Source organism: Montipora capricornis, chromosome 11, assembly GCF_036669925.1.
Source record: "Montipora capricornis isolate CH-2021 chromosome 11, ASM3666992v2, whole genome shotgun sequence".
NCBI classification, from domain to species: Eukaryota; Metazoa; Cnidaria; class Anthozoa; order Scleractinia; family Acroporidae; genus Montipora; species Montipora capricornis.
Window position 1 is genome coordinate 7,106,988 of NC_090893.1, and position 27,500 is coordinate 7,134,487.

Below are 27,500 nucleotides of genomic sequence, written 5' to 3' on the forward strand. Positions count from 1 at the left end.
CCCCTCTATCTGCAACCTCGTTCCCAGGACTTCTCCCTCATTTGGGGGCGGGGCTTTTTTTACCGCCCCGCCCCCTTCTGAGGGAGAAGCCCTGGAAACGAGGCTGCCCCCCTTAAAAATTTTATTATAATTATTATAATTAACATAATTAGTATAATTATAATTTAAATTGTTATAATAAGTATAATTATTTTAATTATTATTATTATTATTATTAGAAACATAGTATTAGGTTAGTTTCGGGTGCAGACAATTTTTTTTAGATTAAACTAGACCCTCCGTGATAGTACACTGGGTTGCTTGTAGTTCGTGCACTGTCCCAGCCAACTTTTTTTCAAGTTGGGGGGTCATTAAGACCATTTAATTAAGGGGTCACCCAGAAGTCATACCAGCAGAGGCCCTTTGGCTCGCATGTCCTCACATGTTCGTACGACTAAAAAGATCCTTTTCTGACGTAAAAAGCTGGCTACCGACCTATCATTTGTCAAAAAGAAGAAATTCCTGTCCTCTTTGGAAAAAATAGACAGGCATTGCTTACGCGTGGTAGTGAAGTAACACAGCGATTTATTCCATATAGAATGTCAACTGAGCTGTGTGTTGTCTTCCAGGAGATTCAAGTTATCCTTGCGTAATATGTAGCTCTAACAGTACACGATATTGTTTTGGTATTGTCTATCATTGTAGTGCCATGGTAGAAGTCTTGGGTAAATAGCCTGAGAAGACATGTGGTTACTAGCAAAGTATTGAACCCAGAAAGATTGAAGAAAATAAATGGGAAGTGAGAAACATTGGCTTTTGGGCTGACATGTTGATAATTGATTTTTGCTACGTTCAATTTTGGCTGCAGAAATAAATCGCAAATTCGAAAGTCACATGGCCGGAATTCAGCGGGCGCCATGATTAAGTTACCACGGCATGTTTACTCGCCAAACAGTGAAGCGTCCGCGTCAAATGATGGCAAGATACCCGGTTTTCATAAGTTTCTTTTTCTGTCAAGTGTTATAAAGTTTGACAATAAATGAGCGAAGTCAAAACAAAGATCACAATCGCCCAAACCTTTAGGTTGACCATTGTTTCTGCTAAGTCAAAAATTTACTCTCCAAGACGAGGTTATTTATCACCAGGTAATTCCGTCATTTTGGAAATAGCCGCTACTTTATTATTCATCGGCGTCACAATTTTTTGCTGATTTTGGGGCTCAGTTTGTTGAAACTCAAGCACGCTTGAAACAGACCTGCTTATTTTCGTGAACCTTTCCTGCTGACAGAGCAATACTAAAAATGTCCTCCCGTATCACATTTCAACCTTGAGCTCGAAAATTCAATACACATTACGATATTATAATTCACAAAGGCAGAAAATATCACAGAATTCTTTTCCAGCGAAACATTTTATTGAAACAAGCAACATAAAAGATGCACTAAAATGCCATTTGCATTGCAATGACTTTCGAGGCCATTGCTGGTTAACGAGAATAACAAACTCATGAGGCAGAATGAATATTTATATTTAATTAAGTTAGCACAACAGAAAGACACTAACCTCATTTTGACACGAAAATGCTTTACTATTGCCATAAAAGCTATCCAGTTAAGCTCGCATATTATAAAACATGATGAATTCATAAAAGCCACCTTTTCCAGCGAACAATTTTTTGAAACAAACAACATATTTGCTATTAGAGGCAAAAACCCCTTTCTATTTCATTGCATGCATGAAGAGAAAAAAACTCAATTGTGTCAAATATGTGCAATATTACACCAAATTAAAAGTTCAGGATCAAACCGTTTCCATGAAGAACCTTTTCCTTGAATAATGAAGCACAAAATAGACGACAAGCTTTCTTTCAAATAATTCTTGACTGTCACATTTCCAATTATGTTTTTACTGAAGACTGTGCAAAGTTGATCACAGATCCACTTAAGGTGTTCGATTTGTTCTGTCTTTGAACCCATAAGTTACCAGATAATTTTCCATTTGGTTTCAGTGTTCTACATAACAGCACACTTGCTAAAATTAGAAATGCACCTCACTTTGATTTCGGTTCGACGCGCGACAGATTGTTGTCAAAGTCCATTACTCGTAGCTTGTAAGATTCCACCGCCTGTCTTGTTCAGTATTCAATTGACTTGCCATTATTGAACTTCATAAGGGTATATTTTGTTCAAAGATCCATTAAAACGCCATTCGCGTTGCATGACTTTCGACGCCATTGCTGGTTAAGTTTATCATTCTACTGTGTCCACCAGAGAAATCTACGCATTTCAACTACCCTCTCGATCCTAAGAAAATACGAGCAGAAGGCTCTATGCACAAAGATACCACTTAGCTGGGGAGTGACAGGCAAGACTTTTACCGACACGAAAAAAAAAAGAATACCAAACAAATGCCACCCAATTTCCGACTGGGATTGCCCTACGGCAACCCAGTAAAAATACAAAATGTACATAAATAATTAAAATAAAAACTTAAATATGAAATATATCATTTATTGCAGTTAAAAGGCGTTCCGATATCGATGTGTGTACAGTGCAGGGACGAGTTGACTGTGGTTGGAGGAAGTGCTGTTGGAGAGAGAATTTAGCAACAATTAGTTAACAGTCACTTCTGAGGATGTGTGTCGAAGCATACAAACGCCAAGTAAGTAATTTCAAGCAATGCGCTTGTTTGTTTGTCACGCTGTTTGCGTCTTAATTTGGATGCATAGTTCTGGTTTCGATAAAGACGGCAATCAATAATGCCGTGCAAGCATAGTCACGATTCCCCTCCCCCTCTATCTGCAACCTCGTTCCCAGGGCTTCTCCCTCATTTGGGGGAGGGGCGTTTTTTTATTGCCCCGCCCCCAAATGAGGGAGAAGCCCTGGGAACGAGGTTGCAGATAGAGGGGGAGGGGAGGCGTGACTATGCTTGCACGGCTCTCCGAGGGACTGGGGCTGTGTGGGAGATTGAATTATCATTCAACCCCAGCCCTAGTCCCCCATGAGAGCCTGCTCGCAGGCTACATTATTGATTGCCGTCTTTATCGAAACCAGAACTATGCATCCAAATTAAGACGCAAACGGCATGACAAACCAACAAGTGCATTAATTAGCTTAAATATTATACTTATTTTAATTATTATTATATCAATTATTTTTATTAGAAACAGCATCAGGTGTTCCGATGTGCGTACAGTGCAGGGACGAGTTGACTGTGGTTGGAGGAAGTGCTGCTGAACCCTGCTAAACCAGTGAAACTACATCATGGGAACTCACAGTTAATATGAGCAACTCTTTGTCAGCTTTTAACTTGTGCGGCCAAGCAGAAGTGAATTACTTGGTTCATCTCTTTTTGCTGTCAACATGTTCATGGCAGGATCATTGACTCAACGGTAAGAAATTTCAAATGGGTTATACGTCAAGTTTAGCTTTTAACTTACTATTGTTCTGTTAATTAAAGGAGAAAAGTTTAAACTTCAGAAGAATTCACTTTTTTTCGTTTGGAGCTGACCATGTTTAATTTTGGAGTCTGCTTTTTGAAAACCTCAAGGTTAACTTAACCTTGTTATTGGGATTTTGATGTTGCCCCTGTCTCTTCCAACCTTAAACTAAATACATGTAGAAAAATTTATTAAGGAAAAGCATGTTAGTACTTGTAACTACTTTGAGTAACTTCTAATTACTGGAAATGTAATTGGCATAAAGGAGTTGTTTTCCCTATCCAGTTATGGTATTTCGACTGTGTACTTAAGATTATTTTATCGTCAATCTCGAAAGAGGATTGAATTTTTTGGGTGGATAATTTGTGAAAGAGTGTAAGGAAAATATCGTCCGTGGCGTAGTATAATTCATTTTTCACTGCTTGAAGTGCTTTGTCATGCGTGCCAGTAATAATCCATTTTCCACTATGTTAAGGAAGTGACATCCCTAAAGTTGTGTTCCGTTGGGGGTCTCTCTCTCTCTCTCTCTCTCCACATGATTACTTTCACTGGTGTCTTGTTCCAAACTTCTTGTCTCCTGTTCCTTTTAAAGCCTGCTAAACCAGTGAAGCTACATTGTGGGAACTCACAGTTAATTAACCTTGAGTTTCGGTTTTTGACCTCGAGAAGGTAACTCGCGTATTAGCCTTATAAAAAGAACAAGTTGAAACTTCTGATGTATTCATGTCCTTATTGTTTGGAGCTGACCAATGTTTGGAAGTTTTAGAGAACACTTCCTGGGTACGTTAAGGTTAACTTAACCTTATTATTGGAATTTTGATACCGCCTTGTCTCTTCCCACTCTGAAATAAGAACATGTAGAAAAATCATAAGGAAGAGGGAAAAGCCTTTTTTTCCCCATATGGATATAGTATTTTCGACTCAGTGTAGAGGAGATATCGTAACGTCACCTATTGTCATTGCTTAACCAGTGACGCAAGGTCATAGGACTTTAAAATTTTCATGAGCAACTCTCTACAAGCTTTTTGACTTGTGCGGACGAGCAGAACTGGCAGCCTCAAGGCAGCAGTGAAGTACTTGGTTCATCTCTTGTTGCAGTACACGCGTTCATGGCAGGATTGACTCGAAATTAATTTAAGCCATGGGAAAAACTGTTTTAATGAGTGTTTGCATCAGGAAAACCAATTATTAGAATCACTTACAACTTTACTGGGCGCAGCGGTCTTAAATAATTCAGTTGTGTCGTTAATAACACTTAGGTGATTCCTTAGTAGTAGAAGATGTGTTGTAAGATTTTCCTTAAACGTTTCTCGATTATTCCCTACATTATGGTGACTCGACATGTGCAATTAAATAAAATAGGTCACCGAGCTGTTCGCCAGATATAACTTCCTCAAGTTACTCATTTAATCATTTCGACTTCATGTATCAAGGACAAGTTTGTTCTGTCGGTTCAGGCTACGTTTTGCAGAACAGGAAGCACAGCTTTGACGTCTTTCTTTAAATAACAAAACAGATGAATTGTATTGCTCAAAAGGAATAATTTAACGTTTGTTTTGTGTGCACAGGCACACGTCTTGAAAAGGCACTGACTAATATTCTCCGGGTGTGTGATCTCAAGGAGACAATTTTGTGTCCATGAGTGATGGCTTTCCTGTAACTTTTTTGACGTAAATTTTTTAACATTTTTACAGCACTAAGGTGATGAGTAACAGAAAAAATTATGCCCAAATGCGTTGCATGACTTTCGACGCCTGTGCCGGTTAAGTTTATCATTCTACTGTGTCCACCAGAGAAATCTACGCATTTCACCTACCCTCTCGATCCTAAGAAAATACGAGCAGAAGGCTCTATGCACAAAGATACCACTTAGCTGGGGAGGGCAGGCAAGACTTTTACCGAAACGGACAAAAAAAAGAATACCAGACAAATGCCACACAATTTCCGACTGGGATTGCCCTACGGCAACCCAGTAAAAATACAAAATGTACATAAATAATTAAAATAAAAACTTAAATATGAAATATATCATTTATTGCAGTTAAAAGGCGTTCCGATATCGATGTGTGTACAGTGCAGGGACGAGTTGAGTTGACTGTGGTTGGAGGAAGTGCTGTTGGAGAGAGAATTTAGCCACAATTAGTTAACAGTCACTTCTGAGGATGTGTGTCGAAGCATACAAACGGCAAGTAAGTAATTTCAAGCAATGCGCTTGTTTGTTTGTCACGCTGTTTGCGTACTTAATTTGGATGCATAGTTCTGGTTTCGATAAAGACGGCAATCAATAATGCCGTGCAAGCATAGTCACGATTCCCCTCCCCCTCTATCTGCAACCCGGTCCCAGGGCTTCTCCCTCATTTGGGGGAGGGGCGTTTTTTTTATTGCCCCGCCCCACCAAATGAAGAGGAGAAGCCCTGGGAACTAGAGGTTGACGATAGGGGGGGAGGGAAGGCGTACTGTATACAATTCAAGTGATATGCCTTGCACGGCTCTCCGAGGGACTGGCGGCTGTGTGGGAGGAAGTGAATTATCATTCAAACCCCAGCCATAGTCCCCCATGAGAGCCTGCTCGCAGGCTAATTATTGATTGCCGTCCTTATCGGGAAACCAGAATAGCTCTATGCATCCAAGTTAAGACGCAAACCCGGCGTGGAACAAACCAACAACGTGCAGTTAATTAGCTTAAAATATTATACTTTATTTTAATATTATTATATCAATTATTTTTAATTAGAAAAACAGCATCAGGTTGTTACAGATGTGGCGTACACAGTGCAGGGACGACGTTGACTGTGGTTGGGAGGGGAAGTGACTGACTGAACCCTGCTAAACCAGTTGAAACTACATCATGGGAACTCACAGTTAATATGGAGCAACTCTTTGTCAGCTTTTAACTTGTGCTGGCAAGCAGAAGGTGAATTACTTGGTTCATGCTCTTTTTGCTGTCAACATGTTCATGGCAGGTCATTGACTCAACGGTAAGAAATTGCAAATGGGTTGTACGTCAAGTTTAGTTTTAAGTTACTAGTGTCTGTTAATTAAAGGAGAAAAGTTAAAACTTCAGAAGACTTCACACTTTTTTTTCGTTTGGAGCTGACCATGTTTACTTTTGGAGTCTGCTTTTGGAAAAACTCAAGGTTAACTTAACCTTGTTATTGGGATTTTTGATGTTGCCCTCTGTCTCTTCCAACCTTAAATAAATACATGTAGAAAATATTAAGGAAAAGCATGTTAGTACTTGTAACTACTTTGAGTAACTTCTTAATTACTGGACAATGTCCTGGCAGAAAGGAGTTGTTTTCCTATCCAGTTATGTATTTTGACTGTGTACTTAAGATTATTTTATCGTCAATCTCGAAAGAGGATTGAATTTTTGGGTGGATCATTTGTGAAAGAGTGTAAGGAAACAACTATCGTCCGTGGCGTAGTATAATTCATTTTTCATGCTGGAGTGATTGTCATGCGTGCCAGTAATAATCCATTTTCCACTATGTTAAGGAAGTGGACATCCCTAAAGTTGTGTTCCGTTGGGGGTCTCTCTCTCTCTCTCATCTCTCACATGATTACCTGTTCACGGGTGTCTTGGTTCCAAACTTCTGGTCTCCTGTTCCTTTTTAAAAGCTGCTAAACCAGTGAAGCTAAATTGTGGAACTCACAGTTACTTAACTTGAGTTTCGCGTTTGACCTCTAGAAGGTAACTCGCGTATTAGCCTTATCAAAAAGAACAAGTTAAAACTTCTGATGTATTCATGCACTATGGTTTGGAGCGCCCAAGTTTGGGAAGTTTTAGAGAGAACATCCTGGGTACGTTAAGGTTAACGTAACCTTATTATTGGAATTTGATACCGCCTTGTCGCTTCCCAATCTGAAATAAGAACAGGTAGAAAAAATCATAAGGAAGAGGGAAAAGCCTTTTTCCCCATCTGGATCATAGTCTTTCGACTCAGTGTAGAGGAGATATCGTTTAACGTCACCTATTGTCATTGCTTAACCAAGTGCCGCAAGGTCATAGCTTCAAAATTTTACATGAGCAACTCTCTACGAGCTTTTTGACTTGTGCGGCTTACGAGCAGAACTGGCAGCATCAAGGCAGCAGTGAAGTACTTGGTTCATCTCTTGTTGCAGTAAACGCGTTCATGGGCAGGATTGACTCTAAATTAATTTAAGCCATGGGAAAAACTGTTTTAATGAGTGTGTTTGCATCAGGGAAAACGAATTATTAGAATCACTTACAACTTTAGTGGGCGCAGCCGTCTTAAATAATTCAGTTGTGTCGTTAATAACACTTAAGGTGATTCCTTAGTAGTAGAAGATGTTGTTGTAAGATTTTCCTTAAACTTTCTCACGAAACCGTCGATAACTACTTGCAGGGTTCGTGGTCGGGCAAAACTCCTGCAAGTAAACCCACTAAAAAGAGACGATCTCTGCAAGCGCATTTGGACAAACGACTGGTCATGGGATCACCCTTAATACAAAGAAAGGAAACATCACAAGACGACAATGAGGAAGAATTAAGACCAACAAGACAAAAAGATGAAGTACGAGGAAAACACGAACAGCGAAATTACGATACCCCAGCTCGTAGCTGTCAGAGAAGTTAGTCTCAATGCAACATCGAGTAAAAGGCGCAGAGCGGCCAAAGATGCAAACAACAAGTACAAGAGGTCGTGGACGCAGATGGGGAAGGGGAACCAACTGCCGAGGACATTTCCTACAGAACGTAAATATTGTTGAGGAGATAAAAGAGAAGTGCGTAAAATCCACGCGTTAATCGTAGAAAAGGAGACTATTTCCTTGTCGAAGATCTCCCGAGATATGAAAGCTTTCTTTGCCGCAAACTAAGCCGAGTAGTTACAGTTAAAGGCGAAACACCCCTCGGAGTGAAATGAACAGCGAGAACTATCCATATCCGACAACAACAACTAAGGTAACCTATCCATTTTGAGAGGAGTATTTGTATTAATTTCGCGCAAGACAAAGAATAATAAAAAAAGCAGCGGTGACAAACATTAAAGTATAAACAAGCGCACTGTTTGAAATTATTTACATGACGTTTCCTATGCTTCGACATACATCCTCAGAAGTGACCGTTTACTACGAATTCAAACTTTTTAATATGTAACCTATTAAGTAACTACTTATTAACAATAATTGATTAATGAATTAACAATTAGTTAACAGTCACTTCTGAGGATGTATGTCAAAGGATACGAACGCCAAGTAAGTAATTTCAAACAATGCGCTTGCATGTTTTTGTCACGCCGTTTGATGCATAGTTCTGGTTTCGATAAAGACGGCAATCAATAATGCCGTGCAAGCAAAGTCACGATTCCCCTCCCCCTCTATCTGCAACCTCGTTCCCCGGGCTTCTCCCTCATTTGGGGGCAAGGCTTTTTTTACCGCCCCGCCCCCTTCTGTGGGAGAAGCCCTGGGAACGAGGCTGCCCCCCTTAAAAACTTTATTATAATTATTATAATTAACATAATTAGTATAATTATAATTCAAATTATTATAATAAGTATAATTATTTTAATTATTATTATTATTATTAGAAACATAGTATTAGGTTAGTTTCGGGCGCAGACAATTTTTTTTAGATTAAACTAGACCCTCCGTGAAAGTACACTGGGTTGCTTGTGGTTCGTGCACCGTCCCAGGCAACTTTTTTTCAAGTTGGGGGGTCATTAAGACCATTTAATTAAGGGGTCACCCAGAAGTCATACCAGCAGAGGCCCTTTGGCTCGCATGTCCTCACATGTTCGTACGACTAAAAAGATCCTTTTCTGACGTAAAAAGCTGGCTACCGGCCTATCATTTGTCAAAAAGAAGAAATTCCTGTCCTCTTTGGAAAAAATAGACAGGCATTGCTTACGCGTGGTAGTGAAGTAACACAGCGATTTATTCCATATAGAATGTCAACTGAGCTGTGTGTTGTCTTCCAGGAGATTCAAGTTATCCTTGCGTAATATGTAGCTCTAACAGTACACGATATTGTTTTGGTATTGTCTATCATTGTAGTGCCATGGTAGAAGTCTTGGGTAAATAGCCTGAGAAGACATGTGGTTACTAGCAAAGTATTGAACCCAGAAAGATTGAAGAAAATAAATGGGAAGTGAGAAACATTGGCTTTTGGGCTGACATGTTGATAATTGATTTTTGCTACGTTCAACTTTGGCTGCAGAAATAAATCGCAAAATCGAAAGTCACATGGCCGGAATTCAGTGGGCGCCATGATTAAGTTACCACGGCATGTTTACTCGCCAAACAGTGAAGCGTCTGCGTCAAATGATGGCAAGATACCCGGTTTTCGTAAGTTTCTTTTTCTGTCAAGTGTTATAAAGTTTGACAATAAATGAGCGAAGTCAAAACAAAGATCACAATCGCCCAAACCTTTAGGTTGACCATTGTTTCTGCTAAGTCAAAAATTTACTCTCCAAGACGAGGTTATTATTTTATCACCAGGTAATTCCGTCATTTTGGAAATAGCCGCTACTTTATTATTCATCGGCGTCACAATTTTTTGCTGATTTTGCGGCTCAGTTTGTTGAAACTCAAGCACGCTTGCAACAGAACTGCTTATTTTCGTGAACCTTTCCTGCTGACAGAGCAATACTAAAAATGTCCTCCCGTATCACATTTCAACCTTGAGCTCGAAAATTCAATACACATTACGATATTATAATTCACAAAGGCAGAAAATATCACAGAATCCTTTTCCAGCGAAACATTTTATTGAAACAAGCAACATAAAAGATGCACTAAAATGCCATTTGCATTGCAATGACTTTCGAGGCCATTGCTGGTTAACGAGAATAACAAACTCACGAGGCAGAATGTATATTTATATTTAATTAAGTTAGCACAACAGAAAGACACTAACCTCATTTTGACACGAAAATGCTTTACTATTGCCATAAAAGCTATCCAGTTAAGCTCGCATATTATAAAACATGATGAATTCATAAAAGCCACCTTTTCCAGCGAACAATTTTTTGAAACAAACAACATATTTGCTATTAGAGGCAAAAACCCCTTTCTATTTCATTGCATGCATGAAGAAAAAAAAACTCAGTTGTGTCAAATATGTGCAATATTACACCAAATTAAAAGTTCAGGATCAAACCGTTTCCATGAAGAACCTTTTCCTTGAATAATGAAGCACAAAATAGACGACAAGCTTTCTTTCAAATAATTCTTGACTGTCACATTTCCAATTATGTTTTTACTGAAGACTGTGCAAAGTTGATCACAGATCCACTTAAGGTGTTCGATTTGTTCTGTCTTTGAACCCATAAGTTACCAGATAATTTTCCATTTGGTTTCAGTGTTCTACATAACAGCACACTTGCTAAAATTAGAAATGCACCTCACTTTGATTTCGGTTCGACGCGCGACAGATTGTTGTCAAAGTCCATTACTCGTCGCTTGTAAGATTCCACCACCTGTCTTGTTCAGTATTCAATTGACTTGCCATTATTGAACTTCATAAGGGTATATTTTGTTCAAAGATCCATTAAAACGCCATTCGCGTTGCATGACTTTCGACGCCATTGCCGGTTAAGTTTATCATTCTACTGTGTCCACCAGAGAAATCTACGCATTTCAACTACCCTCTCGATCCTAAGAAAATACGAGCAGAAGGCTCTATGCACAAAGATACCACTTAGCAGGGGAGTGACAGGCAAGACTTTTACCCACACGGAAAAAAAAAGAATACCAAACAAATGCCACCCAATTTCCGACTGGGATTGCCCTACGGCAACCCAGTAAAAATACAAAATGTACATAAATAATTAAAATAAAAACTTAAATATGAAATATATCATTTATTGCAGTTAAAAGGCGTTCCGATATCGATGTGTGTACAGTGCAGGGACGAGTTGACTGTGGTTGGAGGAAGTGCTGTTGGAGAGAGAATTTAGCAACAATTAGTTAACAGTCACTTCTGAGGATGTGTGTCGAAGCATACAAACGGCAAGTAAGTAATTTCAAGCAATGCGCTTGTTTGTTTGTCACGCTGTTTGCGTCTTAATTTGGATGCATAGTTCTGGTTTCGATAAAGACGGCAATCAATAATGCCGTGCAAGCATAGTCACGATTCCCCTCCCCCTCTATCTGCAACCTCGTTCCCAGGGCTTCTCCCTCATTTGGGGGAGGGGCGTTTTTTTATTGCCCCGCCCCCAAATGAGGGAGAAGCCCTGGGAACGAGGTTGCAGATAGAGGGGGAGGGGAGGCGTGACTATGCTTGCACGGCTCTCCGAGGGACTGGGGCTGTGTGGGAGATTGAATTATCATTCAACCCCAGCCCTAGTCCCCCATGAGAGCCTGCTCGCAGGCTACATTATTGATTGCCGTCTTTATCGAAACCAGAACTATGCATCCAAATTAAGACGCAAACGGCATGACAAACCAACAAGTGCATTAATTAGCTTAAATATTATACTTATTTTAATTATTATTATATCAATTATTTTTATTAGAAACAGCATCAGGTGTTCTGATGTGCGTACAGTGCAGGGATGAGTTGACTGTGGTTGGAGGAAGTGCTGCTGAACCCTGCTAAACCAGTGAAACTACATCATGGGAACTCACAGTTAATATGAGCAACTCTTTGTCAGCTTTTTAACTTATGTGGCCAAGCAGAAGTGAATTACTTGGTTCATCTCTTTTTGCTGTCAACATGTTCATGGCAGGATCATTGACTCAACGGTAAGAATTTTCAAATGGGTTATACATCAAGTTTAGCTTTTAACTTACTATTATTCTGTTAATTAAAGGAGAAAAGTTTAAACTTCAGAAGAATTCACTTTTTTTCGTTTGGAGCTGACCATGTTTAATTTTGGAGTCTGCTTTTTGAAAACCTCAAGGTTAACTTAACCTTGTTATTGGGATTTTGATGTTGCCCCTGTCTCTTCCAACCTTAAACTAAATACATGTAGAAAAATTTATTAAGGAAAAGCATGTTAGTACTTGTAACTACTTTGAGTAACTTCTAATTACTGGAAATGTAATTGGCATAAAGGAGTTGTTTTCCCTATCCAGTTATGGTATTTCGACTGTGTACTTAAGATTATTTTATCGTCAATCTCGAAAGAGGATTGAATTTTTTGGGTGGATAATTTGTGAAAGAGTGTAAGGAAAATATCGTCCGTGGCGTAGTATAATTCATTTTTCACTGCTTGAAGTGCTTTGTCATGCGTGCCAGTAATAATCCATTTTCCACTATGTTAAGGAAGTGACATCCCTAAAGTTGTGTTCCGTTGGGGGTCTCTCTCTCTCTCTCTCCACATGATTACTTTCACTGGTGTCTTGTTCCAAACTTCTTGTCTCCTGTTCCTTTTTAAAGCCTGCTAAACCAGTGAAGCTACATTGTGGGAACTCACAGTTAATTAACCTTGAGTTTCGGTTTTGACCTCGAGAAGGTAACTCGCGTATTAGCCTTATAAAAAGAACATTTAAGTTGAAACTTCTGATGTATTCATGTCCTTATTGTTTGGAGCTGACCAATGTTTGGAAGTTTTAGAGAACACTTCCTGGGTACGTTAAGGTTAACTTAACCTTATTATTGGAATTTTGATACCGCCTTGTCTCTTCCCACTCTGAAATAAGAACATGTAGAAAAATCATAAGGAAGAGGGAAAAGCCTTTTTTTCCCCATCTGGATATAGTATTTTCGACTCAGTGTAGAGGAGATATCGTTAACGTCACCTATTGTCATTGCTTAACCAGTGACGTAAGGTCATAGGACTTCAAAATTTACATGAGCAACTCTCTACGAGCTTTTTGACTTGTGCGGACGAGCAGAACTGGCAGCATCAAGGCAGCAGTGAAGTACTTGGTTCATCTCTTGTTGCAGTAAACGCGTTCATGGCAGGATTGACTCGAAATTAATTTAAGCCATGGGAAAAACTGTTTTAATGAGTGTTTGCATCAGGAAAACGAATTATTAGAATCACTTACAACTTTACTGGGCGCAGCCGTCTTAAATAATTCAGTTGTGTCGTTAATAACACTTAAGGTGATTCCTTAGTAGTAGAAGATGTTGTAAGATTTTCCTTAAACTTTTCTTGATTATTCCCTACATTATGGTGACTCGAAATGTGCAATTAAATAAATAGGTCACCGAGCTCATTCGCAAGATATAACTTCCTCAAATTACTCATTTAATCATTTCGACTTCATCTATCAAGGACAAGTTTGTTCTGTCGGTTCAGGCTACGTTTTGCAGAACAGGAAGAACAGCTTTGACGTAGTTCTTTAAATAACAAAACAGATGAATTGTATTGCTCAAAAGGAATAATTTAACGTTTGTTTTGTGTGCACAGGCACACGTCTTGAAAAGGCACTGACTAATATTCTCCGGTGCGTGATCTCAAGGAGACAATTTTGTGTCCATGAGTGATGGCTTTCCTGTAACTTTTTTGACATTTTTACAGCACTAAGGTGATGAGTAACAGAATAAAATTATGCCAAAATGCGTTGCATGACTTTCGACGCCATTGCCGGTTAAGTTTATCATTCTACTGTGTCCACCAGAGAAATCTACGCATTTCAACTACCCTCTCGATCCTAAGAAAATACGAGCAGAAGGCTCTATGCACAAAGATACCACTTAGCTGGGGAGTGACAGGCAAGACTTTTACCGACACGGAAAAAAAAAGAATACCAAACAAATGCCACCCAATTTCCGACTGGGATTGCCCTACGGCAACCCAGTAAAAATACAAAATGTACATAAATAATTAAAATAAAATCTTAAATATGAAATATATCATTTATTGCAGTTAAAAGGCGTTCCGATATCGATGTGTGTACAGTGCAGGGACGAGTTGACTGTGGTTGGAGGAAGTGCTGTTGGAGAGAGAATTTAGCAACAATTAGTTAACAGTCACTTCTGAGGATGTGTGTCGAAGCATACAAACGCCAAGTAAGTAATTTCAAGCAATGCGCTTGTTTGTTTGTCACGCTGTTTGCGTCTTAATTTGGATGCATAGTTCTGGTTTCGATAAAGACGGCAATCAATAATGCCGTGCAAGCATAGTCACGATTCCCCTCCCCCTCTATCTGCAACCTCGTTCCCAGGGCTTCTCCCTCATTTGGGGGAGGGGCGTTTTTTTATTGCCCCGCCCCCAAATGAGGGAGAAGCCCTGGGAACGAGGTTGCAGATAGAGGGGGAGGGGAGGCGTGACTATGCTTGCACGGCTCTCCGAGGGACTGGGGCTGTGTGGGAGATTGAATTATCATTCAACCCCAGCCCTAGTCCCCCATGAGAGCCTGCTCGCAGGCTACATTATTGATTGCCGTCTTTATCGAAACCAGAACTATGCATCCAAATTAAGACGCAAACGGCATGACAAACCAACAAGTGCATTAATTAGCTTAAATATTATACTTATTTTAATTATTATTATATCAATTATTTTTATTAGAAACAGCATCAGGTGTTCCGATGTGCGTACAGTGCAGGGACGAGTTGACTGTGGTTGGAGGAAGTGCTGCTGAACCCTGCTAAACCAGTGAAACTACATCATGGGAACTCACAGTTAATATGAGCAACTCTTTGTCAGCTTTTTAACTTGTGCGGCCAAGCAGAAGTGAATTACTTGGTTCATCTCTTTTTGCTGTCAACATGTTCATGGCAGGATCATTGACTCAACGGTAAGAAATTTCAAATGGGTTATACGTCAAGTTTAGCTTTTAACTTACTATTGTTCTGTTAATTAAAGGAGAAAAGTTTAAACTTCAGAAGAATTCACTTTTTTTCGTTTGGAGCTGACCATGTTTAATTTTGGAGTCTGCTTTTTGAAAACCTCAAGGTTAACTTATCCTTGTTATTGGGATTTTGATGTTGCCCCTGTCTCTTCCAACCTTAAACTAAATACATGTAGAAAAATTTATTAAGGAAAAGCATGTTAGTACTTGTAACTACTTTGAGTAACTTCTAATTACTGGAAATGTAATTGGCATAAAGGAGGTGTTCTCCCTATCCAGTTATGGTATTTCGACTGTGTACTTAAGATTATTTTATCGTCAATCTCGAAAGAGGATTGAATTTTTTGGGTGGATAATTTGTGAAAGAGTGTAAGGAAAATATCGTCCGTGGCGTAGTATAATTCATTTTTCACTGCTTGAAGTGCTTTGTCATGCGTGCCAGTAATAATCCATTTTCCACTATGTTAAGGAAGTGACATCCCTAAAGTTTTGTTCCGTTGGGGGTCTCTCTCTCTCTCTCTCTCCACATGATTACTTTCACTGGTGTCTTGTTCCAAACTTCTTGTCTCCTGTTCCTTTTTAAAGCCTGCTAAACCAGTGAAGCTACATTGTGGGAACTCACAGTTAATTAACCTTGAGTTTCGGTTTTGACCTCGAGAAGGTAACTCGCGTATTAGCCTTATAAAAAGAACAAGTTGAAACTTCTGATGTATTCATGTCGTTATTGTTTGGAGCTGACCAATGTTTGGAAGTTTTAGAGAACACTTCCTGGGTACGTTAAGGTTAACTTAACCTTATTATTGGAATTTTGATACCGCCTTGTCTCTTCCCACTCTGAAATAAGAACATGTAGAAAAATCATAAGGAAGAGGGAAAAGCCTTTTTTTCCCCATCTGGATATAGTATTTTCGACTCAGTGTAGAGGAGATATCGTTAACGTCACCTATTGTCATTGCTTAACCAGTGACGCAAGGTCATAGGACTTCAAAATTTACATGAGCAACTCTCTACGAGCTTTTTGACTTGTGCGGACGAGCAGAACTGGCAGCATCAAGGCAGCAGTGAAGTACTTGGTTCATCTCTTGTTGCAGTAAACGCGTTCATGGCAGGATTGACTCGAAATTAATTTAAGCCATGGGAAAAACTGTTTTAATGAATGTTTGCATCAGGAAAACGAATTATTAGAATCACTTACAACTTTACTGGGCGCAGCCGTCTTAAATAATTCAGTTGTGTCGTTAATAACACTTAAGGTGATTCCTTAGTAGTAGAAGATGTTGTAAGATTTTCCTTAAACTTTTCTTGATTATTCCCTACATTATGGTGACTGGAAATGTGCAATTAAATAAATAAGTCACCAAGCTTGTTCGCAAGATATAACTTCCTCAAGTTACTCATTTAATCATTTCGACTTCATCTATCAAGGACAAGTTTGTTCTGTCGGTTCAGGCTACGTTTTGCAGAACAGGAAGAACAGCTTTGACGTAGTTCTTTAAATAACAAAACAGATGAATTGTATTGCTCAAAAGGAATAATTTAACGTTTGTTTTGTGTGCACAGGCACACGTCTTGAAAAGGCACTGACTAATATTCTCCGGGTGCGTGATCTCAAGGAGACAATTTTGTGTCCATGAGTGATGGCTTTCCTGTAACTTTTTTGACGTAAATTTTTTAACATTTTTACAGCACTAAGGTGATGAGTAACAGAATAAAATTATGCCAAAATGCGTTGCATGACTTTCGACGCCATTGCCGGTTAAGTTTATCATTCTACTGTGTCCACCAGAGAAATCTACGCATTTCAACTACCCTCTCGATCCTAAGAAAATACGAGCAGAAGGCTCTATGCACAAAGATACCACTTAGCAGGGGAGTGACAGGCAAGACTTTTACCCACACGGAAAAAAAAAGAATACCAAACAAATGCCACCCAATTTCCGACTGGGATTGCCCTACGGCAACCCAGTAAAAATACAAAATGTACATAAATAATTAAAATAAAAACTTAAATATGAAATATATCATTTATTGCAGTTAAAAGGCGTTCTGATATCGATGTGTGTACAGTGCAGGGACGAGTTGACTGTGGTTGGAGGAAGTGCTGTTGGAGAGAGAATTTAGCAACAATTAGTTAACAGTCACTTCTGAGGATGTGTGTCGAAGCATACAAACGCCAAGTAAGTAATTTCAAGCAATGCGCTTGTTTGTTTGTCACGCTGTTTGCGTCTTAATTTGGATGCATAGTTCTGGTTTCGATAAAGACGGCAATCAATAATGCCGTGCAAGCATAGTCACGATTCCCCTCCCCCTCTATCTGCAACCTCGTTCCCAGGGCTTCTCCCTCATTTGGGGGAGGGGCGTTTTTTTATTGCCCCGCCCCCAAATGAGGGAGAAGCCCTGGGAACGAGGTTGCAGATAGAGGGGGAGGGGAGGCGTGACTATGCTTGCACGGCTCTCCGAGGGACTGGGGCTGTGTGGGAGATTGAATTATCATTCAACCCCAGCCCTAGTCCCCCATGAGAGCCTGCTCGCAGGCTACATTATTGATTGCCGTCTTTATCGAAACCAGAACTATGCATCCAAATTAAGACGCAAACGGCATGACAAACCAACAAGTGCATTAATTAGCTTAAATATTATACTTATTTTAATTATTATTATATCAATTATTTTTATTAGAAACAGCATCAGGTGTTCCGATGTGCGTACAGTGCAGGGACGAGTTGACTGTGGTTGGAGGAAGTGCTGCTGAACCCTGCTAAACCAGTGAAACTACATCATGGGAACTCACAGTTAATATGAGCAACTCTTTGTCAGCTTTTTAACTTGTGCGGCCAAGCAGAAGTGAATTACTTGGTAAAAACTTAAATATGAAATATATCATTTATTGCAGTTAAAAGGCGTTCCGATATCGATGTGTGTACAGTGCAGGGACGAGTTGACTGTGGTTGGAGGAAGTGCTGTTGGAGAGAGAATTTAGTAACAATTAGTTAACAGTCACTTTATTGATACAGGCTACAATCGTGTTAGGTGTCAAACAAAGGTAACTATCAGAAAGCACTCTCCTTATAAGTCCCACTGCTAAAAAATTAAGCTGACAGTGGGAAAAACTGTTTTTAATGAGTGTTTGCATCAAGTAAAAAGAATGTGTTCAATAATACTCTTGGAATCATAGGCAGAAACCTGTCAGAGCTCAGGTTCAGTGGTGAGAGCACTCGCCTCTCACCAATGTGTTCCCAGACTCTGCGTCACATGTGGGTTGAGTTTGTTGGTTCTCTACTGTTCTCCGAGATGTTTTTTTCCGGTTACTCCAATTTTACACTCTTCTCAAAAACCAACATTTGATTTTATTTGCATCAATTTGTTGATTTCAGTGTACTGTGTCCCCAATTAGTGCTCCAGCATTAGAATGACTAGACACTTGAATAAAGTTCCTTTCTTTGTATTTTTTTTTTTTACTCCAGTAACATGTTGAAGATGCGGTCAAGAGAAAACCTTGGGCCTATGCTCTGGAGAAGATGACAGGAAGTAAAGGAGGTGGATGTTTCAGCTATCACTGAGTATTTTAAACTCTTGTATGACTGGATGAAGAAACAAAGAAAGGAGATCGGTGATGCTCCACTGGGGTGAGACGAGTACCCTACAATGACTTCTACATGACTACAGACTGAACAAGTTAAGGCAGGTCCAACATCTGGGATTCCTTTCCTCATTCCAGTCATGTTTTACTTTAACGTGATGGTCTTAGCATTTCCATTTGCAGCGTTGGTTTGGTAAAAATGTTTTCAAAAGCAGTAATAGACTCAAGGGCAATGCTTAATGTGCATCCCTTGTTTGGTTTCTGTTGGGTAGGCATATGCGCATAAGGTGCTCGGTCTATAACCATGAAATTGAATTTTTTGTGTGACTTGACCGAAAAATGGTTTTGGGGTTCCTTTTATTCCACAAACAACTTGTTATGCAGGGAAAAAAGAGGAAAATTCTACGACATCTTTTAGAAACTTAAGCCTTTTTTCCAGCGACTTCTTGTTTATCGATAACTCTATAGTGTAAATTCTCGATATTGATCGATTCACATACTGAAGACTCTAAAACTTTTTATTTTGATCAGCAATAAACTGCTTTTGCTCTCCTGAAATTTTTTTACATAGCCATGGATGGACCTGTCAGTTCTGCAGCCATTCAATTTTTCCATTTCACTCTGACAATTGAGGATTGTGAGCTTTTTCAGCTTTCTTTCAAGTCCAACTCTGACTGTTTGTGCTCCAAGGATACTCTAAATTCTATAACATACTGATGATTTAGTAGTAGATAAAAATATGAGCGGGAGATCTGTAGGGGCCTTTACAATGGCGAGCCATTGTAAATCCATACAGATCGGACGCGAATATTTTATCCTGCTTGTGAAATGAATACATACATTAAATTAAATGCAAAGTATTGTTATTTTAATCAGTAGAGATCTGTATCAAAAGTTAATGAATACTAATTAGCTGAGCAGGAGTTTGTATCAAAAGTTAATTCTACTGTTTAATAATAATATTCATCAACCCCAGTTGATTTGTATTGGGGTTTACAGTTGTGTACAATATGTGATGTGAATACTGTGCTGGGATTGGTTTGCACCCTAATGAATCATTAATGAATTTTACAACCACAATTACAGACTTAATCTAATATAATTTGTTTGACACTGTGTGACCCCCCTTTTGAAAAATCCTGGCTACACCCCTGCATTGTGGTCCTGTTTATGGGCATCCTTCTTTAAATTTACAAATATTTGTGAATAACTTTTATTCTGTCTTGGATAAAAAAAAAAGCTCTGCTTGATATCTGGTGGTTGTAACATTAATCTCTTAAACTATGATAATCATGCCCCTACAGAAGAATTCGTAAATACCTTAAGTTCCTTAATTATGGTGTATCAGTTCGGGGAAATACTTATAGTTCTACTCTTAGATCCTTAACAATTCTACAAAAGAGAGCCATATGTATTAATTACTACCTTGTCAAAACCAGATGAGCACTCTGAGCCTCTCTGCAAAGCTCTGGAAATTTTAAAAGAAAAGGACATTGTTTTCTTTTACGTAGTTTTTATGTATCAGTATCATAACAACCCTCTTCCCTCATCTTTTCATAATTTCTTCAGGACAGTATCATCAATTTATCAATACAAAACCAGATTTGCTAAATCAAGTAATGTTACATAAAAAATATCAAAACTAACTATGGTCAATTTAACATTTGCTTTGCAGCTGCCAAAATTTGGAATAATTTAAACATCTACCCCAAAAAGAATTCAACAAGGAAGTAAAGCTAAACATCTTGCAGACTTATGAATGTTCATCTGGGCCCGGTTGTTCGAAAGCAGATTAACTTAATCCAGGATTAGCGTATACTTTTATTTCCAGTTTTAACTTTTCGGTGAAAGTTTCTTTTGCTTATTTTTGTTTTTCAAGATTGACTTCTTCTAATGTAAGGTTTTGCCGAATATCAGCGTTGAACAGCTCTTGGGAGTAGAGAAATAAACTCTTAGCAAGAAGCAGAAACGAAGCTAAATTCAATACTTTATTCTCTCTGGAACACCACTCTCAGAAATTACAAAGACGCACGTGCTTATTGAAAGTCAAGGAGCAATAGAGACGCCCCCTCTAAGCATGCAAGTGTCACGGATAGAAATGTAACACAACAATGTTCGAGGCACTACAAACTCCTTGGTTAATTTTTAATCTGGAATTAGCGTTAATCGGCTTTTGAACAAACCGGGCCCTGGTATTTAGTAATGTAGTACTTAGTATTGTAATTCATCTTTTTCTGCTTGCATGCATTGAGTCTTTTGACTGCGGGTTTTCCGTTTTTACTGTTATTTGATTTTCTCATGATATTATCTGTTCCTTAAAATTTTCTTTTCAAGCTTTAATATAATTTTTTTTTAATTTGCTCTGAGTGAACTATTAACAAATTTTAGTATCAATTATTTTTTGTGATTGTAATATGTTTAAATATGGTAAAAAAGCTTGTTGTTGAAATATATTTTTGATTCAAGACAACGCTTATTTTATGTAACCTCAGTGTTTGGCTTTACAACGACTTGGAACTTGGTCCTCCTCCTTCACTTTGCGGGGTGGGGTCTGTCACAAGCTCAGCCTGCATATCCAAATTCAGAAAAACTGGCAACTAACAACTAGATGTAGTCTCATCAGTTGAGCCTAATTGAATTGATAAAATCTGCTTAACTACCCCAGTTCAAAAGAGAACCTTGAATTAACATGAAATAAAGAACTCTGATTCTAGTTGAGTGTTTTTTTGATATATATGACGGCTTTTGCATAGATTAGTAGGATGCAGGGAGAAATGAGTCCTTATAAACTAAAAAATGAAGGAATGAAGGGAAGAATGAATGAAAAAAGTAGAACGAATGTAAAAACAAGGTTTAAGCGCGCACCGGTGGCTCAGTTGGATGAGCACCGGGTTGTCACGCGGGAAGTCGTGAGTTCAACTCGGGCCAGACCAACAATCAGGGTCTTTAAATAACTGAGGAGAAAGTGCTGCCTTTGTAATTCCATCTGCAAATGGTTAGACTCTCTAGTCTTCTCTGATAAGGACGATAAGCCGGCCGGAGGTCCCGTAAAAGAACCCACACACTGTTCGTAAAGAGTAAGGCATGTAGTTCCCGGTGTTGGTGTTGTAGCCTGCGAGCAGGCTCACCTTATAGGCAATCGTGGCAATCGCGAGCCACCTCGCCCCATTGGTCTCGCTGGCTTCGCCGGCTCTCGGTTGCGGCTCCGCCGCCCTTGCCTATCAAGTGAGCCTGCTCGCAGGCTACTGGTGTTGTGGTCTGGGTAGAGTGGACGTCTAGGGTAGGGTAGGGTAGTGGTCTAGGGTAGGGTGGAGCACCTCGCATAGGACCTCGAGTCCTGTTCGTGCTCCTTCCCTCTGGGCAGGTTTGCCCAGTAGAAGAGACAAAACCAGATGTCTCGTAAAACATGAAGTTGGACGCCGGCGGTGCGCCCTTTACCCCCCTCCTTCTGTCTGTGCTCCATTTTACGGCTATATTTAACAATTAGACCTGTAGCCCTTGCTTGACCCATAGCCCGCAAGGGGTCAATAGGGGTCAAGAGGATCGAACTGAGGACCTCTTGCCCCGAAAGCGGCAGGTACAAAACGCAGGTCACAGGTCATTGTTTTACCAATACAGAAAGTGTCGTATGATATATACCACACCAAGTGTCCTTTTAGACCAACGTTAGACATCATCCACCCTAAGTTAACCACGTTTACCCACATATACTCCAAGTTAACCACATTTATCCTCATTTACCCTAAGTTAACCACGTTTACCCTCATCTACCCTAAGTGAACCACGTTTACCCTCATCTACCCTAAGTGAACCACGTTTACCCTCATCTACCCTAAGTTAACCACGTTAACCCTCATCCACCCTAGGTTAACCACGTTTACCCACATCTACCCTAAGTTAACCGCGTTTACCCTCATCTACCCTAAGATAACCACGTTTACCATCATCTACCCTAACATAACCACGTTTACCATCATCTACCCTAAGATAACCACGTTTAGTCACATATACCCTAAGGCAACCACGTTTACCCTCATCTACCCTAAGATAATCGCGTTTACCCTCATCTACCATAAGTTAACAACGTTTACCCTCATCTACCCTAAGTAAACGGCGTTTACCCACATCTACCCTAAGTAAACGGCGTTTACGCACATCTACCCAAAGTTAACCACGTTTACCCTCATCTACCCTGAGTTAACCACGTTTACCCACATCTACTCTAAGTTAACCACGTTTACCCTTATCTATCCTAAATTAACCGCGTTTACCCACATCTAACCTAAGTTAACCGCGTTTACCCTCATCTGCCCTAAGTTAACCACGTTTACCCTTATCTACCCTGAGATAACCATGTTTACCCTCATCTATCCTAAGTTAACCGCGTTTACCCACATCTACCCTAAGTTAACCACGTTTACCATCATCTACCCTAAGTTAACCACGTTTACCCTCATCTACGGTTACGTTTACCCTCATCTATCCTAAATTAACCGTGTTTACCCACATCTAACCTAACTTAACCGCGTTTACCCTCATCTACCCTAAGTTAACCGCGTTTACCCTCATCTACCCTGAGATAACCAAGTTTACCAACATCTACCCTAACTTAACTGCGTTTACCTACATCTACCCTAAGTTAACCACGTTTACCCTCATCTACCCTAAGTTACCCACGTTTACCCACATCTACCCTAAAATAACCACGTTTACTCTCATCTACCCTAAGTTAACTGCGTTTACCCACATATACCCTAAGTTAGCCGCGTTTACCCTCATCTTCCCTAAGTTAACCGCGTTTACCCACATCTACCCTAAGTTAACCACGTTTACCCTCATCTACCCTAAGTTAACCGCGTTTACCCTCATCTACCCTAAGTTAACCACTTTTATCCTCATCTACCCTAAGTTAACCACGTTTACCCACATCTACCCTAAGGTAGATCTACACTAAGATAACCACGTTCACCCACATCTACCCTAAGATAACCACGTTTACTCACATCTACCCTAAGTTAACAACGTTATCTTCAGCGTCTTTTCATTGAGTAATACTCTAACAACCTGACAAACTCTGAGGGAAACTCGCGTTGCAAAAAACGAGAACGTGGGTAAACGTGGTTAAATAAGGGTAAATGTGGGTAAACTTAGGGTACCTGAGGGTTAAGTTAGTGTAACTTATGGCGGATTGGGGTAAATTAGGGTGGATGATGTCTAACGTTGGTCTAAAAGGACACTTCGTGTGGTATATACAGTATTTAAAGTTGTAATGTATGGGACGTCTTATGGGCCTAACATGAACGCTTTGCCACCCGACGATCGACGATGACAACTTAAAAAAGACAAACTCTAAAGTCCTCGAATTATGGAATAATAGCTGGCGCGGACATGTCTTCTTCCAGCTGTTGTTGGGTAACACGAGGTACAACTGGACCGAGCCCTGCTCCAAGGTAAGAAGAGCAGCGCTGGCGCAGTGGTGAGCCAGGATCGATTCCCGGATTCTTCGCCATTTGTGGGTTGAGTTTGTTGGTTCTCTACTCTACTCTGGGAGGTTTCGGAGCAACAGGTCCCCAGTTCGATCGATCCACGGTGACTTCAACGTCTGTTTCGACTTACCTCTGATATTTTATTTTTACATAAATACTTAGTTTATTTGAGCAGGTTACAAAGTAGGCAAGACTGAAGTCCTGATGTAGCTATCGCTTTAAATATCTGTTGGGGAGGGGGGGGGGGGGGTAAAGGGTGCATGCACCGTCGGCTTCCATTGATACCAGCTTCGTAACTGAAGGAACTATCGACTTTAAATAAATTGGCTTTACTTGACTTTACAGCATCGATTTATACTTTTTAGAGAGCTTGCTCTCTCTCTCTACTGGTTACTATGTACAAGTATCATTTAGAGCTAGCCTACTAAACTTTGCTTTGTGACCATAATCCTTTGAGATTATCATTATCTTCAAGTACTTCTTAAAGTCTTGAAGATACTGGTCCAGATCTTTTTAGAATTTGGTTCAAGCTGGACTTGGCCAAAGCTATGTACAGCTGTATACGATAGACAAGTTCACGCTCTTGAGTGCATCATGGGTAATCAGGGCAAGATGGAGAGAATTTAACCCCCTTTAACACCCAAACCGGCCTGAACTGGGCAGACCATTTTACTCGTCAATGGGGCAAGGGTTTGTAGTAAGTATAGACTATTTTACAGTTGTAAAAATGGAAGTGAGGCTGCCGGTGACCCTGTTTTGATACAAACCTTCCTGCCATGTTGCCCTGAAGAGCGTGAACTGGTCTATTGTAGAGATCCTTTTAAAGGATGCAATGAAGTGTAAGGATCTTGACAAGATCTGCAAAACATCATCCTAGATCTTTGAAGACCTACAGTGTTCAGATAAAGTTGAGGATCTTCAAAATGGTGTCCTTGCAACGATTTCAAAAGGTGGATCCATTTTGAGAACTGAATAAAGATCCTTGCATGATTTATCCGTGATTTTTTTTCAGGCAGGGCCATGCAGCGGCTGTTGTAGATAAGAAAGTCTATATTTTTGGTGGCAGCAGTGGCAGTGGCTATGGAGGTCAGCACAGTGAAACCACAAGCGATCCAGTTTATCTCAATGATCTTTTTCTTCTCAAAGGTAAATGTAATAAAATAATTATTTGGATGGTGGGGTATAGATGAGTAAGTAACTAAACTTTATTTAAAACACAGAAAATCATCAGTCTTAAATCTAAAAAAAAAAGTAAAAATGCTTTGCATGCATGTGCTTGCTGTCAGATACCTGCTTGATAACATGATTGAACTTCCCAATAGAATAGAGCCAGCTTTTCTTAAGTATTGGGGCAGATTGTTGAACAAACAGGACTTGCTATAACAGAAACTTCGTTAGTGTTGTTGGGCTAATGGGCGGAGTATTACCCTCTTTAGAAGTTTCTCAAGTTATATTGAGAAAGACAGCTTCTCCCACTTAAGCATATTATTATCTAGAAGGACGTTGGAGTTCATCAAAGGGTCAAATGTAGAAATTACATGACTACCTTGGCTGTGCGATTTTGTAATTTTTGCAGCCTTATTTACAGCAAGGGTTCCCCCTCCCTCTCTGCCCCACACACTAAACCCAAATTATTTCCCCAGTGTCCATACAAACAAACACTTATAGTTGTTATAATGGACTTAAATTAAAACATAACATGGTGTGAAAAAATTGATTCTATTGATTTCTTTACTTCAGAGAGGCCTTAGTAATGCAGTGGCATAATTTTTAACAAGAAAATTTTATTTTATTTTTTGCCAGTTGGATTGCAGGTTACTTGGGAAAGACTACAACAGTTGGGTGATATCCCATGCTCAAGGGATGGACACACATTAAGGTTAGGAACGAAACTCTACAGATTTTGCCATTGCTCAAATCCTGATTGACAATGATAAGGATAGTAATTATTAATTAGTTTTAATTATAATTGTAACCCAGGGATTTGAGCAATCACCAATCACTAGTGAATCAACTTTTCAGGATGACTGGTGATTCCTAGAGATTGGTGAAACCATTGACTCCTAGGAGCGAAGGCTTCTTAATATAATTTACTCTGTCTAAAGCCAGATGATTTTACTCGTCAATTGGGATGGTTCAGGAGTCAGTGGGTAAAGGCAAATTTAATTCCAACAAACCTATGTTTTGCATCCATCCTTCAACAGATTTTTTTAGAATTGACTGTGGATGTCATCGCCTCATAAAAATGACTGCTAAGTTAATATACCGATACATGTATTTTGCTGTAATGCAATGCTCTCAACCCACTTTCTAACAATTTCTTGAAGTCCTAATTATGAACATAAAGACTGTCAGTTTCCTTTCAAAAACATGGTGTACATCCTTGGAAGTTACATGAACATGCCGTAGAAGGCAACAAAAGAAATAATTACATGTACATGTATGTCTTCATGAACAGTAGTCTACTTCTTGCTTTTAAGATTTTCAGTTGCTAATGATCTTATAAAGATCTTTAAAGGAAACCTCCACTAAAATAAGGATACAACTTCAAAATATTTAACATAATGTTTACAATCAAAATTGTTCATACGTTTTCCAATGGAATCCTTTGTATCCGAAATAAATTAATTTCAAAAACGCTTGTTTTGGTTTTCAAATTTCCTGGGCGCCGCCATCTTGAATAATTGTGACGTGTTATGGTTGCTCTTTTGTATTTGCACAAATAGCTTTTGTTTTAAAACAATAGGGCAACCATGACACGTCACAATTATTCAAGATGGCGGCGCCCGGGAAATTTGAAAACCAAAACAACCGTTTTTAAAATGTAATTATTTCGGATACAAACGCTCCCGTTGGAAAACGTTCGAACAATTTTGATTGTGAGCGTTATGTTAACTATTTTAAAGATATATTCCTTTTTTAGTGGAGGTTCCCTTTAAGGACAACTGACAATCTTGTGAGGATATTGCAATGGATCCTAAAAAGATGCTTAAATAATTAAGAGTATTACGGTAACCCTTTGACGTCCAAACCGGCCTAAACCGGCCTAAACCGGCAGACTTAGTATTTTACTCTGTCTAACGCCAGACTATTTTACTCGTCACAATGATGGGGAACCCCTGGGAGTCAATGGGTTAATCACTCACTGAAAAACTATGTCCCCATTAAAATAATATTTTTTTTTATTAAAGACCTTCATAAGAGTAGTAACTTCTTACTAACCGAGCGTGAGGGCCGTACTGGAGAATATTGGCCCGAGGTGGTGGCAGTACAGACTGAGTGCAGCGAGGTCGGTACAAAAATG

General features: G+C 39.5%; 1 long non-coding RNA gene and 1 pseudogene across 4 annotated transcripts in view; both read left to right on the forward strand.

Annotated features, from left to right (window-relative positions):
* Positions 1-21,423, forward strand: part of LOC138023832 (uncharacterized) — a 25,868-nt gene extending 4,445 nt beyond the window's left edge. For 2 of the 4 annotated variants that reach the window (XR_011126796.1, XR_011126795.1), the window contains 9 exons: positions 2,498-2,640; positions 3,143-3,370; positions 11,254-11,396; positions 11,899-12,127; positions 14,203-14,345; positions 14,848-15,076; positions 17,165-17,307; positions 17,810-17,986; positions 18,595-21,423. This is a non-coding gene — a long non-coding RNA (uncharacterized lncRNA). Of the gene's footprint in view, positions 1-2,497; positions 2,641-3,142; positions 3,371-7,792; positions 8,346-11,253; positions 11,397-11,898; positions 12,128-14,202; positions 14,346-14,847; positions 15,077-17,164; positions 17,308-17,809; positions 17,987-18,023; positions 18,174-18,594 lie in introns of those variants that run through there. The other 2 variants (XR_011126798.1, XR_011126797.1) reach the window with 2 other exon arrangements.
* Positions 21,424-23,983: 2,560 nt separating this feature from the next.
* LOC138023876 (kelch domain-containing protein 3-like) overlaps positions 23,984-27,500 on the forward strand; it is a 23,376-nt pseudogene continuing 19,859 nt past the window's right edge.